Here is a 14,510-nt window from a genome sequence, read left to right on the forward strand (position 1 = left end):
TGGTATATGACAAGGAGCAGATGTCATTTAGGGACCAACTCTATCCAGGATCAGGGGATGTGGGGTCAGTGACAAAATACTATGTAACAGATGCCCCCTAAAGCATGAAGGCAGAGAGAGTGGGAGGGATGAAATGATTTATGAAACCATAACTGAACTGGAACACCATCGCGGAGAACCTGCAGGCGCAAGTACAACTGATATCTCTGATAGTGAAAGAAGTAGATGTAGTCAAGGTATGGGCGCAGCCATCCAAAAGACAAACTGATTCACCAGGAAGTGCAGGAGCAGTTGGAGAAAAGTCAAGCCCAATATAAAGTCTAACATGACAAGCATAGAGTTGATTACCAATTCCAAGTTGGAGGCAAAGTGTGGCTCCACATTAGCAAAGATAGAATGAAAGGGGAAGGAAGGAAAGAGGTTAAGACCAATCTAATATGGCCCATTCACCATATTAGAGAAGATTGGAGATAATGTTTTTCGTCTCTATTTTTTAACATACATGCATATGTATTCAGTGGTGAATTTTGAAAACTTGAAGATTTATGAGTTGTCATTGATCATGGACACCGAAGAGGTTGGACAGGCTCCTACAGTAGACGATTTTGCACCATATTACTTGGACAAGCTACCAAGGGACATAATTGTTGACAGAAAGACCAGGACATCACAACGAGGAGACATAAAGTACCTTCATATTGGTTTCAAAGGAATGTATCGAAGTAAGACCCACTTGCCAATTGATTGATAAAGCATCCTAGTAAGGAAAAAAGTAAGGGATAAATTCCCTCACTTGCCAACTGATTGAAAAAGCATCCAAGTAAGGAAAAAGTAAGGGATAAATTCCCTCACTTACCAATTGATTGATGAAGATTTTGGCAGTCCAAAAACTCATTGGTGGGGAGGAATGATCTAGGTGGATCCAAAAATAGAAGTGTCCTTAAAAATGGCTTAAAATAAAAGTCATCGGATGGAAGTGAAACTAGGAACAAATTGTAGTGCTCTTTGTCTTGAATAATGTCCCCTAGGCTACAAAAACATGATTAAGGAGGACTAAACGCCACTTAAGACTAACCTTTTCTTCACTATAACACAATTATGCAATTGGGGTTAGAGGAGAGATTTCTGAATTTGAATTACAATGATGACTTTATTGATTGTCTCATGAAATCCCTAATGAACTCTGTCACTAAAACCAAATCCCTTTGAGCATAACGATTGAAAGTTGATTTATCCATGCAAAATAGATTAGGACTATTTCTTTTAAATTTATGCTTATGTTAGGGATTCAATTACAAGCACTATTATTGCATAGGTTAGTTTCCTTTTCAACCAACTTTTACATTATGCAATTAGATCAATGTTTACCTTTGTGTAAGTGACATAGAATTTACATTCTACAAGTAGAATAATGTTTCTATTTCTACAAATAGTATAGATTTTACATTCCTACAACTAGGGTTAGCATTTATAGTTGGATGAGTTAGACAGAGGAGCCCGAGCAGTGTATCGGGATGTTATGGAGGAAAAGGTCAGGTTTAAAACAGATGTCATCGCGGAACACACAGACACTATCAAAGACTACAGAGCTTGGCATCAATATGTTACTATTGATCTTCATGAGGATGTTGAGCAGTTAGACTTCTATAGTTGTCTAAGTCAAAGTGATGTGTAGTTTGGCTTGCTCAAACCCTTGTGTTCACATGGGTACATGTGCATTGTAATGTTGAGTCGTGTCAAGTGTAATTCAAGTGTCAATTGTGAATGTAATAGTCATAGAGTAGGTGAAGGGTCATGAGGGTAGTTGAACAATCACAAAGGGGAATGTCAAGGGCCCCAACCTTTGCTATAAATAGTCCCTCATAACTCATTGTGTAGGCTTTTGGTCAACCAAGATTCTAATAAGGCTATCTTTAAGAAAGCTAGGACAATATTGTAATGCACCTTGGCTTCTCCACTGCATGGAGCTAGTACATCTCTTTGGAGGAGCAAGTGGATGTGGTTGTAACGCTTCACTGTTGGGGCTAGCATGTTTACATGGATTTATTGTATGATTGAGACTTACACTTCTTTATATAATAAGAGCCAACACATTTTCATGCATATGTTGTTATTATAGTTGGACTACTTTGGTTGCTTTGTAATATATGTTGTTTAAATTACATATTTGTGTATGAACTGCTTCGTATGTGATTATATGAATCTTGTTGTAGATGCGTTGTTGGTTTAACCATCACTTTAGATTGTCAACTAATATTCTTTCCAGCTTGTGATGCATCTTCACTCGTGTGTTCCCTTCTCAGATAAGTACTACCACAAGTTTCTAAGGGGTGCACCCATCTCACCCCCTATGTGTTAGAACCTCTCATTCACCTTCCTTGACTCACTGCAACGGTCAATCCCTTGCTACTAACAATTTTATCTTACTTGCCTCTGTGTGACATCACGGTCAAGGCATTACCTTACGAACCACTGCTTGGACTCCTACACCAAACGGTTTGAGGTCTAATTGGGACTTATTACTGGGGAGATCCCCTTGACATGTTGGCAGGTCCAGCACCGTCAACAGATGGGAAAATACCTTAGGGGCCAAGACACACTGGATTCTAATGAAGAAACCTTAAAAATTCCAACATTCAAGGATCAACGCTACTTTAGATACCAAAACCTGTGATGATGGGGTTATCAGTGCTACTTTGCATAGCCAAACCTGCGATGGTCGGGGTCATCAACACTACTTTGTGTGGCAAAAGTAGTGATGATTTTCAGTGTGACAAAACAGTGAATAATTTTTTTTCATCGTGACTACATAGGTAAAAACTCATGCTACCAGTGTGATTGTTAGAGCTAAACCCACGATGGGCAAGGAATATGGGAAAAAAACAAAAAATATTCCAAGAAATAATCCAAACTTAGCACTCTAAGGCAGTAATTAGTGATGGTATAAACCCACACTGATGCAGACAAGCTGAGAAATTGACAGTTGGTCTAACTAGTTAAAGGATCTGATTGAAAGAATGGATGGAAAGGGTTATAGCTTCCTCAGTAGCACCGAGCCTGAGGTACAAGCTATTAGAGGTATTCAAAAAAGGAGAACGTTGTATCATCAGAACGAGGTAGGCGTTCTTCCTCTTCGCCATTTTTTTATCTAAGCAATCCTCTCTGTGGACATAGACGACCCCTCTAGCTCAATAAGTGGGACTACTAACCTACATGACAATCTACTAGATTGTTCCCTAAGTTACAATCGAAATGAAAAGAGGAAGATGGCCTACCTCGTTCTGATGATACAACACCCTCCTTTGTTGAAGACCTCAAATCACTTGCAGATCAAGCTCGGTCCTATTGCTCACAGTCTTTGAATGCTTGCATAAGATATCCAAGACACAACAAAGCATACAAGTACAAATAACATAATTGAATGTAACCTACTTAACATATCAAGGAGAATAAAGATAAATGATGCATTAATACAAACATTTATGGAAAGTGAACCAGAATTTGTATACTAATAGAATAAAGGAGGAAGCATACAAACAAGCCTTGATGTCAATAAGCTCTCCTTGAATGAATGTCCAAGTCCAAGCTTAAGCTCTCTAAGCACTCCTTCTCCAAGCCAAATGAGTAGCAATACGCACAATCTCAGCATAAGGGTGAAAATAACCAAAGACCAACCATTTGGGAATGAGAAAAGATTAATATATAGGTAGGGAAAGGGAGTTAGGATCTCTCCAAATATGGGAAAAGGCTCTCATCTCAAGGAAGTAACTCATAGGGATAAGACCAAAAGGCCAAGTTGAGAGAGCTCGACCTCATCCATGAAAAAATACCCCTAGCTCATCGTTATGGAAGTCTCTAGATCACGAAGCTTCTTGTCCTCTTTGGGAAAATTTCCTTTTAGGGATCATCATTGGTATGCAAGGAAAAAGAGTGATGGCATCACGGAGCTAATATTGTGCAACTAGCGACCATTTTGGTTTTTAGTGCCAGGGGAACCATGACCCTCAAATTAGGGTTTTAGAACCCTATTCTTCAGGGAAGGCTTGAGGCAATTTTCCACCATAGCAATAAGGAGGATATGAGTTGTATATCAGGATGATACACTATATGATTGCCATGTTTCAGGAAATTCAGGGTATGCTACATGGAAGTGCAGGAGGCATGAAAAAATATTGTGTAAAATCTAGTAACCCTTTAAAAAGGGATCTAAAATTTTAAATATATGCCCATATAAATGGATAAAAATTAAATTTGGGGTGACGTGAATCGAGCCTCACCACCCCCCAATGATATTGAATCAAACATATTCAAATATGGCGGGGGGACCACCCCCAATCGAACCTGCACGACCCACCAACTAGGTGTCCTTGTCATATATATAAAAAATGTGGCATTAAAATGTAACCGTCGAATATTTGAAATCAGAACCACCCTCGTGCTACACGCCACCGCCACCAACGACCTCGCATTGGTGCCTCTACCCACGAGTGCTACTTAAACCCTCAACAAATTCATTCAACCAGAGTGGTACACGGCATAACAGAGGAACCCTGAGTGGACACGAGGGCCAGAACCATGAGTGAGGGAATCTGCTAGACATTGAAAATATTTCTTTAGAGGGTCAAAGATGCCAGTGTCAGAATTTAACAAGTGTATAGTCAATTTTTGCATGTTTTCGCACCAAGAATCCAACCGTGTGGTCTTTTACTCCAGCTGAGGTATCCATTTTCAAGTCATCATTAGAATTGGAGGTATAAGGGTAATTTTTTGTAAAGTTGATTTTAATTCATTTCTTTGTTGCCATTTAATGGAAGAAGGTTACCTCAGTTTGAGCATGGCCTGAAGACGTATCCCACATTGGGTGAACTCCATAATCAAATCATTTATGTGTCTTTGATCTCATTGTTGCTTTATGATTTTCGCTTATTTTTCATGTTTTACATTACTTAGGTAATATGCTTTTTTATATGCAAGTTTGTATGCATCATTGAGGTTAAATGATCTAGATCATTTTGCCCTTAATTTACTCACCTACAACTTGACTTGATCCCTAAATTCACTCAACTACAGCTTGACGATCTACTAACAGTTGATGCACTCAACGAATTATAGGGATCTAAAGGAGGCAAGTACACTTTTTTAGAGATTATGGAGGGAAACAGTCCTCTTTCGATGGATTCTACCCATCAAACATTTTATATAAATAAACAAGCCTAAGGGCTTTATAAGATTCAATATTTTGGAGCAGATAAGAGATATTAATGGCTAGGAGATTGATATTTTCATTTTCATGTTGTATTTGAAATCTATTTTATGTCAGTGAAAACCTTGTTATTATCGTTGATCCAATTTTGTTTCATAGGGTTGAGTCCCCTTTAGGTTAGGGCCCAACCCAGAGGCTCGAGTCTCTCTCTGTGTATTTTATCCATGCATTGCATTTGTTAGCAGCATCTATTTTCTTCCTTGATAGAAATTTTCTGATAAAAGTTGGTTGTGTAGGAATATATACCACCTCTCTTGGCACATCTCGGCCACATGTCACCCTAGAACTCTAGCATTCCTGAGCATTTCCAAGCATGCCTTGTAACTCCTCCTTAACACACTTGGAACTCATTAACACTCCATGCCACACACTCTTATTCCTTCATTTCCATGCATTATGACCTAGTGCTCCCTTGTGTTTCCCTGACACTCCTTGGCACACATTGGCACACCATGGCACTTGTCACATCTTAGTAGGATTTCCTAGCACTCTATCGTCTATTGGCGCTGCTTATCATACGTTGTCACTCCCTCCTTAGCACACCTATAACTTGTTAACACTCCCTATCACACACACACATTTGTTCATTTACATGTAATTGAAACGAGTCCTCCCTTGTGTTTCCTTGGCAGTCCCTAGCATGTGTTGGTGCCACATCCTAAAACCTAGCACACATTGGCATGCCTTAGCACTTGGCATGTCTTGACATGCCTAACATTCCTTGGAACTTTATAACACGTGTTAGCACTTCTTTAAATTCCCTGCACACCTTGGCACTCCCTAGTTTTCATCCCCTCATAGATAATCTTGCTTTTTTGTGACTTGGGAACCCAACCAAGTCATTGAAAAATAGTGTTGTGCCTACACCAAAGTCTCCCTTTGTCTCAAACTACTTTTTCCATCCTCTTATCATAATCGTAGGATTTCCTCCTACAAGTCCTAATATGAAATTCTCCTAACACACTTCATCCATGGGACACCTAGAATTCACTGACATTCCCTGGCATAATCTCTTATTCATTCATTTCCATGCACTTTGACCTAGTTCTCCCTTATGATTCCCTGACACTCCCAAACAATCATTGACATGCATTGACACTATCTGGCATATGTCAGCATTCCTTTTCATTACTTGGCACGCCATGGCACTCCTTAATTATCATTCCCTCATAACTACCCTTATTTTCTTTTAGGCTTCGGAACCCAACCAAGTCTTGCCTCGACTACAACAACTTTATCAAGTTACATCTACTACAACTAAACTATGCCTTGTTCCCCTGATTGTGATGTAGGTAAGTTCCCTCTACGAACAGAGACAACCCTTCCAGCCCTAGAGTGGGTCTAGTCGCAACAAGACAAAGACAATATCTAATTCCTTAAATAGTTATCATTGAAGAGGCCTACCTTATACTAGTGTTTGATGAAGTCTTAGTCACGTCGCTTCAGCTATCGCTTTCTTCTCCTTAATGATTGATTCACCTGAAACAATATATGAAAACAACAAAACATATAAAAGAGAACAACAACGAACTATCTACTGATAGAGTCAAGGAACCATAAGCTATCAACATACATTTCATACATGATATAGGAAATAACCATTGATTTTATTAATATAAAAAATAGTAAAGCTTACAACCACGCCTTGACGTCGCAAGCTTTCTTGAAGTGTTCGATTAGTATGTCTCCATAAGCATTCACTCTCAAAGATCTCCCAGAAATACTGATGACTCTCTCTCACCCAAAAGCACAAGTATCAAACTAAGGCACTCACCACAAGGCTTCCTTCTTACAAAACCATTTTACACTTTTAGTCCACAACATGAAAGGCTATTCTCATACCTCACAAGCTATTGCTAGACTATCAACAATCCATACTGTAAGCTATCAATCCAACAAACCAAGAACTAGCTAACTAAGAACTAGTTGATCATAGTCATGGAGGATGCTTTTATAAGAGGAGGAGCCTCCATAAATGAGGGGAGAGGAATCTTATCTTCATGGGAGGTTTCTCAAAATGCGGAACCACCATCTCAAAGGAGGAGAGGTGAACCTCTTTGACCCAACAACCAACTCCAGAACCACCCAGAAGTATTATGTTTGAACTAATTTGCCATATTTGGGTTGTCGCTATGCTGATGACCTACGACGATCTTGAAACATGGGTAAAAGGGGTCAACTTCAGGAGTAATGAGCTTAGGCAATATTATTGAGTAATATGGAAGATTTGGACACATATTTTGGTATATGACAAATATCAGATGTCATTCAGGGACCGACTCTATCCAGGATCAGGGGATGTGGGGTCAGTGACAAAATACTATGTACCAGATGCCCCCTAAAGCATGAAGGCAAAGAGAGTGGGAGGGGTGAAATGCTTTATGAAACCATAACTGAACTGGAACACCATCGCAGAGAACCTGCAGGCGCAAGTACAACTGATATCTCTGATAGTGAAAGAAGTACACGTAGTCAAGGTATGGGCACAACCATCTAAAAGATAAACTGATTCACCAGGAAGTGCAGGAGTAGTTGGAGAAAATTCAAGCCCAATATAAACTCTGACATGACAAGCACAGAGTTGATTACCAATTCCAAGTTGGAGGCAAAGTGTGGCTCCACATTAGCAAAGATAGAATGAAAGGGGAAGGAAGGAAAGGGGTTGAGACCAATCTGATATGGCCCATTCACCATATTAGAGAAGATTGGAGATAATGTTTTTCGTCTTTATTTTTTAACATACATGCATATGTAATCAGTGATGAATGTTGAAAACTTGAAGATTTATGAGTTGTCGCTGATCATGGACACCAAAGAGGTTGGACAGGTTCCTACAGTGGACAATTTTGCACCATATTACTTGGACAAGCTACCAGGGGACATAATTATTCATAGAAAGACCAGGACATCAAATTGAGGAGACATAGAGTACCTTAATATTGGTTTCAAAGGAATGTATCCAAGTAAGACCCACTTCCCAATTGACTGATAAAGCATCCAAGTAAGGAAAAAGTAAGGGATAAATTCCCTCACTTGCCAATTGACTAAAAAAGCATCCAAGTAAGGAAAAAGTAAGGTATAAATTCCCTCACTTGCCAATTGATTGATAAAGATTTTGGCAGTCCAAAAACTCATTGGTGAGGAGGAATGATCTAGGTGGATCCAAAAAATGGAAGTGTCCTTAAAAATGGCTTAAAATAAAAGTCATCAGATGGAAGTGAAACTAGGAACAAATTGTAGTGCTCTTTGTCTTGAATAATGTCCCCTAGGCTACGGAAACATGATTAAGGAGGACTAAAGGCCACTTAAGACTGACATTTTCTTCACTATAACACAATTATGCAATTGGGGTTAGAGGAGAGATTTCTAAATTTGAAGTAAAATGATGACTTTCTTGATTGTCTCATGAAATCCCTAATGAACTATGTCACTAAAACCAAATCCCTTTGAGCATAATGATTGAAAGTTGATTTATCCATGCAAAACAGATTAGGAATGTTTCTTTTGAATTTCTGCTTATGTATGGTTTTAATTATAAACACTGTTATTGCATAGGTTAGTTTCCTTTTCAACCAACTTTTACAGTGTGCAATTAGATCAATGTTTACCTTATTTACATTCTGCAAGTAGACTAATGTTTCTATCTCTACAAATAATATAGATTTTACATTCTTACAACTAGGGTTAGCATCTATAGTTGGATAAGTAGCATCTTCATTCCTTTTGCAAGTAGAATTATATTTTCGTTTCTACAATTAGAAAAAAACTCTATTTTTATGCAAATTCTTTCCTTGAGTTAGATGATAAAGTGGTCTATATATGCATTGGTATGGTCCATTGCTTGAAGGTGACATGAACATAACTTAGCCTACCATGCATACAACGTTGTCACCTCTTAAGTTTGCACGAACTCCGGGTTGATAATTAAAGTTGGTAGCCATGGGAGTTGCAACACTCTTGTTGCAATATTGAGGCTCGTCACCAACATGTAAGCAAAGAGAAGGGGTATCTATCTCGTATCTTTTATTAACATATTTGCAAAATCTCAACTATTACCTTGGAGCTATATTGTGGAGGAGTGGTGGGAGGTGGGATGCTTTCTAGCAATGTAGTAAAAGCGAATTTTCTACAAGTGTCAATTTTTTAAATCCTTCACCTATTTCTATGAGTGTTCTACGTTCCTTATAGGAAGAATATTGTTAGAATATTGTGGGCTAATTTCATAGTTTATCAGTATAACATGTGGAGAGAACCACAAGTGGTTTCATACGACAATGGTTTGTATGTCTTTATTTTGTTTGTTTGTAATTAACCAATTTAAAAGGGTGGAAATCCATTTAATCTTGGTTCCATTGTTGCTGCTGCTGCTAATTTGTGGAGTGGTTTCTGCAACAACTTTCAACCCAAGTGACCTCTCACCTCACTACTTCACATATCTATAATTTCTAACCAAAAGGTGACGGCTAACTTTGCTCTTTCCGTTCCGTTATGATGAGTTCAGTCAGCCCTGGCTTGGCTTCTTCTTCTTCATCATCGATGTCAAGCCGGTATTAGTTATTCACAATTTATTATCCAAAAAAATTATTCTAACTTATTTATAATTGAAATAAAACAATTACTTACCTAGTTATTCTAATTAAACAATAAAAATTAAAAAAATTATGTTAATTATTTTTCCAACTTAAAATCATCCACTTTTATAATTATATTAAACAATTTTAAAAATCATTTCATAATTAAATTACAATCATAAACAAAATAACATAAAATATTTAAAAAATAATATCATATATCTAAAAATAGTAAAATAACATTAAATATTGATTTATCAAATCTAACTTCCATGCACTAGCATTACCACCAAATGTTTTTCTTTTGTAAGGCATAGATTGATAACAACAAGCCATCTCAATTTGAGAAATAGTACCATTTCATGTTCAGACAAAAAACACTTTATTGGTAGGATATCAATTTACAAAATCTGAAAATGAAGAAGGCCAACCAATTTGTAAATGTATGAACTTGATTTTACACTCTCAATAGCTTGTACTAGATCATTTAATCTTGCTCCTCTCTCTTCTTTAACAATCTTCTTACCCTTCAATACTTTGAAGGTGGGCACAACCTTCACTCCCAACTCCTTTCCCAAAGGTTGTAACCAATTAAATCATCAATTGCAAAAAGCATTAGCTTAAGATATGTTAGACATCACAAACAAAGGAAATATTTAACAAGAAACTCAAATATGGATTTGAGAAAAAGCATGAGGAAAAATAGAGCATTCGGGCAATGCCACTTTATCCATTGAGAGATCGGTGAATAGGAGTGTCATAAATATTTGATAGACAGAATGTGGTGTCATAAAAGAATCAAGATGATGAATTTAAGTCTTCAAGTACGTCAATAAAACCAACTGACCTTAATCTCCTAAGTTATGAAAAATATTTGAGTTTTTTAATTGAGTTAATGTGGGTTATGGTTGTATGTCGTTTGGTATTGCACATTGCATGGGGGAATGAGCCGGAGGCATCACAATAGCCAAACCATGGAATTGGTGTAAACTATGGAATTGAGGGGGACAATCACAATAGCCAAACCCTGGAATTAGTGTAAACTATGGAATGGAGGGGGGCAATTTTCCATCATAGAAGCAGGTAGCTAAGATGCCTAGAAACACCATTATCAATAGATTCAAGATCTACAACTCATATCCCTCTATACTGCAAGAATTTTCCAACACAATCATTGCAGTTATTATGGGTCTTAAGAATGAGAAACTCTAGAGAATAAGTGAAATCCTAACTACAAGCCAAGCTTGGGTGGCTCAAAGGATTTCTCCTTACTACCCTTAGCCTTAATAATTTTGATCACGGTAGTGAATGAGCTCCTTACAAATACTGATGGGTCCTTAGACTCTTCTCTTTTTCTTAATTTAACATGGTTGAAACATGTACAACAACATTTCCAACTCCTAATTGAAGCTCAGGTTAAGTACTTGCAGTTTGTGTTTGAGAAGGCCAACGAAACTCTTGCTAGCCATAATTTGCGTTTTGTTGGAATAGAAGTTGCTTGTGCAGAAATCTCATAATTGGTCTATAAGATGTGATTGTCAAATAAACATTTAAATCTCAAACTGAACAAAATTTAATATGAAACATCTTAAAAAGAGAAAATTACTAATAAATATATTTAAAAACTAGCATAGATCATAAATAGTAGCTATTTTTTTGGGTTTAAATTTAAAAAAAAAAACAAAAACAAAAACTCACTACAATTGGAGTCAACATAATAGAATTGGAGCTAAGAGGAATATATGCTAATCTATCAATTGTACTCCTCACAAATTTTGCTCTCGATATATTTTGCACTAGCATCTATTTTAAATTAGATGCACCCACAACCTTAGTTTAGATGCCTCTGTATAGATATCAGAATAGAAGAAAAACTTGTATTGCAAGTGATGATGGAAGGCACAATATGATCATACTACCACTCGACAATATTGCCAATACCCTGTATTCTTGGGCTTCATGTGTTACAACTCTATTATAATGTGTAATAGATATGTAAATTCCCATTATCAACATCTATAGCTCAAATGTTAAAAAGTAGAAAATAATGCCCTCAAATTGACACTTTGACTCCATATTCCCTCATTTCTCCTAAACACAACCAATTATCTGATTCATATGAAGAACCTCTCTATTCGAGTACCTGTTGCAGTTTTGATTACTTCATGTTTGTTGAAGTAACACATGTATGGTATTTGACTCTTAGGGTTTTTTATATTTTTTTTCTCCTTTTCTGTAAATGGAAAACAAAATTCTACAAAATGCTCATATTTCAACTATATGATGACATGGTGTAGACTGTAATATTGTTGGCCCATATGCATTCTAATTTCAATTTACTGATTTTTTTAATTTTTCTTTGTTGTCTTGTATTTGAATTATACAACAAAGACACAGTTCTTAACCTTTTGTATGCTTTCAAAATGTTTCAAATTGTTGAATTGGTTTTGAGTATTAACCACATCCAAGATTTTTACTGCAGATATTACAAGTGACATATTCATTGTTAATGCTACTCTTTCCTATCTTACACATTCATTGTTAATGCTACTTTTTCCTATGTCACTTCCTTACGACATTTTATTTGCAACATTTGGTGCAATTGCTAGTTAAGCTAAACTACAAGAAATAACTACCATATATCCATGTTTTATATCTTCTTTCCTATACAAAATTAATCCAATTTAACATCAATTGCATGTGGCATTGTCGAATCTCACAAGTCTAGTTTTTTCATTAAATCGATTTCACGCTTTACATTTTTCCATAATTTGGTTTAAATTTCCTATCTAAATTGGTGATAATGAATGCTTTGTCAAATTTTGCGTTTATTAAGATGTCTTACCAATCCAAAGTTTGTTGGATGATAAATAAATAGATTTTAAAAATGAAATTGACAACATAACTCCCACAAAACCATAAAAAATGAGAAATTTAATTAATCATTGTTGTGGGGGAAAGTATCCAACTCGGAATGACCCTAACCCACTCTAAGGGTGACAGTTCCTTAGCAACAGCTGAAAGCAAAGCTATCTAAAGTTTCTTCTTTATGACATGCAAGAGATAAAAGGGGGAGATCCACTTACCGATGTCTTGCGCAAATGGTCGATCCAATCTCCTTTGTTTGCCTCTTGCTCCCAGCTCTAAGTCTTTTCACGGGCCCAGCTACACGAGATCCTGCAAATAAGACAAGAAAAGGAAACTACGAGAAGCATGCATGCATAAATGATTCAAGGATTAGCATAAATCAAAGACGCAAGTAAGACAATACATCATTGAAACACATGCGAATAGAAGAACCTCAAATGCTTTATTAATATATGGAAGTAAGGTTCAGGCGGTGATACAACCATGTGAGGTCCAATCCAGCATCACCTTCCCGACGGAGAGAAATCTCTTCTTCACCTCCCTCAAGCAATCACCCAATACTCTCAACTGCAAACCAACAGCGATTCTTTGCACTGAATTCCCCCCTCCAGATCTCATGGGATGAGATCCTTATATAGAGTTTTGGAGTGAAGATAAGCCAGCTTGATGTGTGACTTGTTGTCCTCTTCAACTCCAGTTGTTCTTCAGTTCTTCACTTGGAGTTTATGTCTTCCACTTGGAGTTTTAGAAGCTCTTAACTCATCATTAGGTGAATCTTATGATCAAGTGTCTTTTTAGAAGCTTCCTGGGCACTGGCACTGTGAGAAAAAGATTCCTCCACATGTCCAAGTACGCCCAGCGCAGGTAGCCTTTGTTCTACCTGCTATGCATAGCAGGTAGCCTTTGTTCTACCTGCTATGCAGCGCAGATGCCTAGTGGAGCAGCTGCAATGATCCAAAACTGACCTGTTTTTGAGTGTTTTTCAGTGGAGAACTGAACTGTAGTGCTGTGGTTTGCTGACCTTGTTCCTCTAAGGGTAAGAACAACTTGTTTAGGGACTTTGGATCCCTTAGATTATTGACATTTCATGCTCTATGCTGTAAGGCACAAAAATGTCTATAACAGTTGCCCCCTAAAGTATGAGGTCGTTCATCGGGTGAAATGCTTTATTAGGAAGATCCGAAGTTCATTCAATCGCCGGGAGGTGACCTGTAACAAAATACAGTACAATACATTATCTTTTCATACTTTCTTTTCATGATCTAGCTGAGGCGGGCATTTCCCATGCTCAGCTTTATAAATACATTTGTTGTACATAAACAGACGATCGTCTAATAATAGACTGATAATTCTCTGCTTTTAATTATCATCCTTTTAGTAGGATAATCATCTGTTGCACATGTCTATGTTTTTATCTCTTGAATATATATCACAGCCCGGATGGATGAAACTAGATCCGGGGTCTTCAAACTTGTCCGATCTTCACATTAGTACAAGTCGATCCATGTGAGAATTTCTTGAAGTCGAACATGGAAAGACATCGCTTGATTATCAGTCAATAATGTAAACTGTTAACAAGCGCGAGAGGAATCACCGATAATGATGATGACCCTCAAGGTACTGCAGCACAATTTACGTGGTGTGAATATAGGATCTGACGTCGAACACCACGCAAAGTCTCCTGGTCGAAGGTCATTAATGTATACCTATAGCCGGGAGTGAGAAACTTGCCATTGAGGCATGCAAGCTTCAAAGTACTGAGGGGGTGTTCCTAGATCAACTTCTTGGATAGTGAGCTGATGTCGACA

The sequence above is a fragment of the Pinus tabuliformis genome, chromosome 9 (assembly GCF_031772625.1).
Source record: "Pinus tabuliformis cultivar Carrire ecotype Pingquan chromosome 9, CPIR1, whole genome shotgun sequence".
Classification (NCBI taxonomy): domain Eukaryota; kingdom Viridiplantae; phylum Streptophyta; class Pinopsida; order Pinales; family Pinaceae; genus Pinus; species Pinus tabuliformis.